Genomic DNA, 6,188 nt, shown 5'->3' with positions numbered 1-6,188 from the left:
CTCTAAAATTACAAACTGAACATCCTCTAGAATCTGAATTTTACCATTTGCTGGAATTGTGTCTTTTGAAATTGGCACAATAAAAGGAAGCTTAATATATAGATTTAATAAACATCTATTTTTCATATCCCACATTTCATAGCCTTGATTTTTAAAACTCTTATAATAACTGTGTGTTGAGAATACTCTTGGATGAGTTCCAGGGATCAGAAACTCTCTTTAGGGATCTGCAGGTACCAGGCACTCATTTGGTTAACAGAATTACTGAATGGAACATAGCAGTATGCATTAAATAAACAAATACATCAAATTAAAATACTCTTGCTGGGGGAAGAGAGAGATGCTCAGTAGTTAAGAGTACAAATACCTTTTGCAGAGATCCCAGGTTTAGGTCCCATCATACACGTAGTGACTCACCACATTTTAGGGTATCTGAAGCACTCTTGTGGGCTCTGTGGGCACCATGCACACACATTATGAACCCACGTGCACACAGTAAAAACACTCATACATATATGATAAAAAACAAATGGGTCTCTTTAAAACATAGAATATCCTTGATTTAAAAAATAATATAATATTAAAAAATAATATAGTATTCATTTAGGATAATATTTCATGTAATGAAATGTCATTAATATACTGTAGTTATATTTTGTGAGGACAATGATTTTGAGGATATAACAATTAAAAAGTAAGTAACATTTAAAACACCATGTAGCAATCTGTCATTAATGAGGAGTTTTTATAAAGAAAGGCAACTTTCCATGAAGTATCCAAATATCTCACATTTTTCTACATTACTTCTCTTGAGAGATAGTTAATTTCTTTTTGTTGTGTTTACAATGTGTCTAGGTTTTGTGAAACTTGTTTCATGGGTCCCAAAAACTATTTATAAGTTTTCAAAAAGTCAAAACTACTTAGGATCTTTTTATTATTTAATTTAATTTAATTTATTCTGTTATTTTTTTCAATGTGTTGATTTATTCCGGGGGTCAACCCCAAGAATCCTGTCACTCACGTGAGCTGTGCAGGAGAACATGTGTCTTAAAGCAAATCAAAGCTGGATAGTTTCCTGTAGCATTGGGATGTCCCAAGATCTAAAGTGTTCCTGAGTATGATAACGTAGGGAGAAAGTGGCTTAGAACTCACTCAGGAAGAGAGAGGTATGGGAGGGTCAGCAAGTGAGTGAAGACCACCTGTGCAATAACAGATCCTAAGGGACATGAATGGTCTCACATGGAGAATTTGAACTCTCATGGCAATGCCCTCCATTCAAGCAGAGGCCAAAGAAGCTTTGAGGAAAGAAGGAGGCTGAGAGCAGAGCTGCAGCAGGCCATGCAGAAAGGGCATCTTGAAGATAACTCCTGGCTCTAGAGGAAGTAAGGTGAGCTCAGTGGACAGCCAGTGAGCCTCATGTGAAATCCTCTCACATAAGCATCCCTAGGCTGCAAAATCAATGGTCTGCTTCCTGCCACATAACAAAAGAAAGAACTTTGAGCAATGTGACTATCATGCTTCTGTCTCATGGTGCCATGCATTCTGTCTGTGATGCTGGAGTCTGTCCCCTGAGATTCAAACTGGTTGAGAGGTTTGAAATCCTGGGCCCACTTCTTGCATTTCTTAACTGCTCATGCAGTGAGAACACCTGGTTGTTCTTCCTGCTGCTGTGCCTACACTGCTGTGATGGACTGAATCCTCTCACCCAAAATAAACCTTTCTTGCCTTGTAGGTAGGAGGAACAAATAAACAACATATTTAGAACTTAAAAACAAAATGACCAAATGTGCTTGACATTGACTCTGCTTTTCCTAGGTATGGAACCAGAGATTAACCTAGAACTTGCTGGTGTTTCAGTCTTCAGAGAGCTGCAGGAAAGACATGGACACCCGGATGTGGTGGTGCATCTGCTGCACCTCCCAATGCATGCACCCTGGCGTTAATTGATAGAGATAAGCATGGAAACTTTGTATTCTTTTTAAATATATTGTTTCATTTGTTCATTCATTCATTCATTCATCCATCCATTATCATTTATTCATTCTGTGGTGGCTTTGTGGCTTAATGGAAGGAGGTCCTCACAGGCTCATATTTAAATGTTTGGTTCCTAGTTGGAGATGTGTATGTGTGATCTTTGGGAAAGAAGTGACTCCAGTTGATCTCTCTCTCTCTCTCTCTCTCTCTCTCTCTCTCTCTCTCTCTCTCTCTCTCTCTTTCTTTGCCTTCTTCTTGTGGAACAAGATATGAGCAGTCTGAGCCATTCCGTCTCTCTGCCACCATGGACTCTAACCTACTGAAACCATAATCCAAACTAACCACTTCTTTCACAGGTTGCTTTGATTTTGATTATGTTCATAGGTTGCTTTGATTTTGATTATGTTGTGTTATCATAGCCATGGACCAGTAACAGATACATTCACAAAATTTCTGTTTCTGATGATGTGGACTTGTGTGTTGCTAATTTCATCCAACTATATGTTCTTTTTCTGGCTATTTCCTCTCTTGCCTGCCAATCATCCTTGAGTTCATTAGCCAACTTTTCTCCACCCATTTCACCCAGCTACTCTCATTTGGCTAAAGGAAATCATGATTTCATATATCTCGCAAACCTAGGGCCCACAAATGAGAGACATTGTATATCTGTCATCTGGAGATTTGGTCATCCATTGGGTGTGACTGTCTCCAGGCACAAACATCTTTCTGCAGACCATACAATTTCATTCTTCTTGTGAAGGACAGTAATTTATGCACATGTGATCCCCACAACCTCTTGAGTCTTTCACCAGTGCAAAGTATACTTTTACTGGTTGTATCACTTAGTGTTTAGAAATAGGGGTGCAGGTGACATCATTGTTTAAGTATTTCTGGGGTTGTGTTTATTCTCTGGGCTCTAAGAACATTGGGTGTGCAAGTGGTAGTCAGCCATCCCTGGAGGCTTAACTCCCAGAGAGGTAAAATAACACTCCAACCATCAATAGCTCTAAACCAAATGGTAAGTGCATAGATATCAGATGCAGCATTATTTTAGTCATAACATTAAAAACTGTAAATGTGCATAGAGACTGGCTACCATGTCATGCCAGTCATATAGTTAATACTGTAAAGGAACATAGAAAGGGGCTACAGTGTTCTGAGGGGAACCCCAGAGAGGATCCTGTACTGCCACTGTAGGAGAAACCAGAGGCCTCAATCCAGACCAATGACTCGTTGCAATGAACATTTTCAGGTAAAGCTGTTTGGGCAAAAGAGTATATTTTGTGGTAAGAACAGTCCAGTCGAAGCTCCTCCTGCAGATATCACCCTACTGGAGGCACTAGGCAGAGCTGACAATCTGCAAATGGACCTTTTTCCATTGGCCTCTGCTCCCACTGTGCCCCTATCAGAGTGGAAAATCAAGCGGGTGCACTAACCAAGGACTTATCCAGGACAACAGGGCTGGGCTAAACCCCAAGTGGTGCAAGTGAGAAACCATCAGTCCAGCATCTTTGGCCGCTTGCCCGCCTGCCCAAGTGCATGCCAAGGCAATAATAGGGAGACCACATCAGAACTGGTGAATAGAGAGAGCCCAGCAGACAGGGCACTGTTTTTTAGTGCTCTGGTCCAAGGTCTTCCAAGGAGCTGGGGAGCAGAGGAGGCTGGGCCTCTTGCAATGCAGGGGTGGGATCCCCAGCCTGCTTCACTTGCAGGGACCAGAAAGTTGACTCCACCCCTTGAGCAGCACTTGCCTCCTGAGGAGAGCATCCCATGTAGCAGCCTGTGCACCCGTGCAGACAGAGGAGCCTTCTGCAGGTTCCAAGCTGTGGGTATTTTTAGTCTTAGAGGAGATCGGGGTAGGATGAATTGGGAAATTTTTCTAGCTAAAAACGTCCGTTTGCTGGACGGACCCCCTTCGTTTTGACTGCTGGACAAGTGCACGACAGGACCTTAGGTAGTGGGAAAGCATGTGGAGATGGAAAAGGCCAATGAAGTCCGAACAGAACTTGAGCCCTTGTTCCTGCTGACCCTGAAAACAGTAAGGAAGCTGCTACTTTCGAGATTTGTGTTTAAACCGAATTTGTCATAATTCTGAGGTCTTCTGCTTACGTCTTCGAACAGTTCTCAGTCAGAAAATGTAACTTTACCAGCGGCTGACTGCACGAAATTCACAATTGAACTTGGATGAATTTTCAGCTTTTAGAAACATCCAGAGGCCATAGTCACTGAAAACAAAGAGAAACTCCTGTGACCACAAAGCATTTCTAGTCCTAACGTCAGCTCCGCTGCGCCCCCTGGTGGAACGAAGTCGTCAGTGCTTGCAGCTACCAAAGCAGAATTGGCAGTCTGCAAGTGGACCTTTTCCCTTCTTGCTAGGACTCTTTCCTTAGCTCCTGTTCCCGGAGAGCCCCCTACCAGTGTGGATAAGCAGACACGTGCACTAACCACAGTTGTCCAGGATGGTAAGGATGGGCTCAAGCCGAAAGGAGGCTATCTTTGGATGCTTGCCCACCGGACAAGTCCACGCCAGAGGAAAATCGGGAGACTTCCTTGGAAAACAAGGGTAGACTTCAGCCAATGGGGTATGGTTTTATCGCCCTGGAGCATGCCTTCCCTGAATCCCGAAAGCTTAAAGCCAGATCTGCCTTCCCACTGCAGGTTAAATCGTGGTTGCCTACTCCCTGGCCTTTCCATGAATCCTAAAAATAGGCGATCCCAGCTGCAACCAGTGCCTTGGAAAATGGGCGGGCATTACCCAGAATCCCCTGTAAATCACTTGTTAAACAATTTAAAAATGACAAGGACCATCGAAGGCAAATCTCTGTGTGTTTTTATTGTGGAAGTAGGGGTGCTGCACTGAACATAGCTGGCTGTGGGGAATGGAGAGGTTTAGGCACATATCCTCTTTGACACAGACCTAGAACACCAGAAGAGCACCTGCTGCTCTCTAAGGCTCCTTGCTGCCAAAGGCCAGCAGGCAGCAGTCACGGAGCAGGAGGCTTAGTGGACAATGAATGCGCTGGAGGAGTCCTTACAAAGTCCAGAGTCTACTTCTCAGGTCTCTCCTGACTGGTTGCTGACACTCTCTGAAGCTACTCCTGCCACTGGTCTCAGTGTCCTTTGCTTCGTTGCCAAGGCGGAGCTCTTTGGAACAGGACCCGGGTTGCATCTTCACTGTGAATGGTTCTTCTGCAGTGTCCTCCTGGGTTCTCAGAGTGGCTATCTTCTCCCTCTGTACTTTGTGGACAGAGCTCACAGAGTCAGGAATGCTGGGCTCCGAGTTCCTCTGGATCCCACAAGAGCTGGTCATGGGGTAGATTCCGGCGAAGTCACCAATCCAAAATGGAAGCTGTTGCTCCAGGAAGTCACAGCTGTGGGATGGGAACACGCCAAGGACTGGATAGAAAGGAAGAGGCCAAGGACCATGGTCTTCCGAAAAGCTGGGGAGCAGAGGAGACTGGGCCTCTTGCACCTGAGGGACAGAATCCCAAGCCTGCTTCACTTGCAAGGACCAGAAAGTCGACTCCATCCCTTGAGCAGCACTTGCCCCAGGACAGCAGTGCATGCACCAGTGCAGGCAGAGGAGTCTTCTGAAAGTGCTGGGTATTTATAGTTTTCAAGGAGGGCAGGATCGGGTAAATTGGGAAACACCCCACCAAAGAAATCTCTTACACCAAGAAATCGCTATACCAAACAAATCGCTACATCAAGAAATCACTATACCAAAGTAATAGCTACATCAAGAAATCGCTATACCAAAGAAATCGATTTACCAAGGAAATAAATCGCTACACCAAAGAAATCGCTATACCAAAGAAATAGCTACACCAACCAAATCCCTACAACAAGGAAATCGCTATACCAAAGAAATCGCTACATCAAGAAATCGCTATACAGAAAAAAATCGCTATACCAAAGAAATCGATTTACCAAAGAAATCGCTACACCAATGAAATCCCTACCCCAACGAAATCACTATACCAAAGAAATTGCTATACCAATGAAATTGCTATACCAAAGAAATCGCTACATCAAGAAATCTCTACATCAACCAAATTCCTACCACATCCAAATCGCTATAGCAAAGAAATTGCTACCTCAAGAAATCGCTTTACCAAAGAAATCGCTACATCAAGAAATCTCTACCCCAACGAAATTCCTACCCCAAACAAATCGCTAGAGCAAAGAAATCCCTACATCAAGAAATCGCTATA

The 6,188-nt window shown here is 43.6% G+C and overlaps 1 pseudogene; it reads right to left on the bottom strand.

Moving 5' to 3' along the window:
* Positions 1-4,974: 4,974 nt before the first annotated feature.
* LOC147000826 (annexin-2 receptor-like) lies at positions 4,975-5,503 on the bottom strand (annotated as a pseudogene).
* Positions 5,504-6,188: the final 685 nt, after the last annotated feature.

Source organism: Mus caroli, unplaced genomic scaffold, assembly GCF_978045245.1.
Source record: "Mus caroli unplaced genomic scaffold, Mus_caroli_1 scaffold_15, whole genome shotgun sequence".
Classification (NCBI taxonomy): Eukaryota; Metazoa; Chordata; class Mammalia; order Rodentia; family Muridae; genus Mus; species Mus caroli.
The sequence above is the reverse complement of the archived record's forward strand: the minus strand, read 5'-3'. Positions and strand labels throughout refer to the sequence as shown.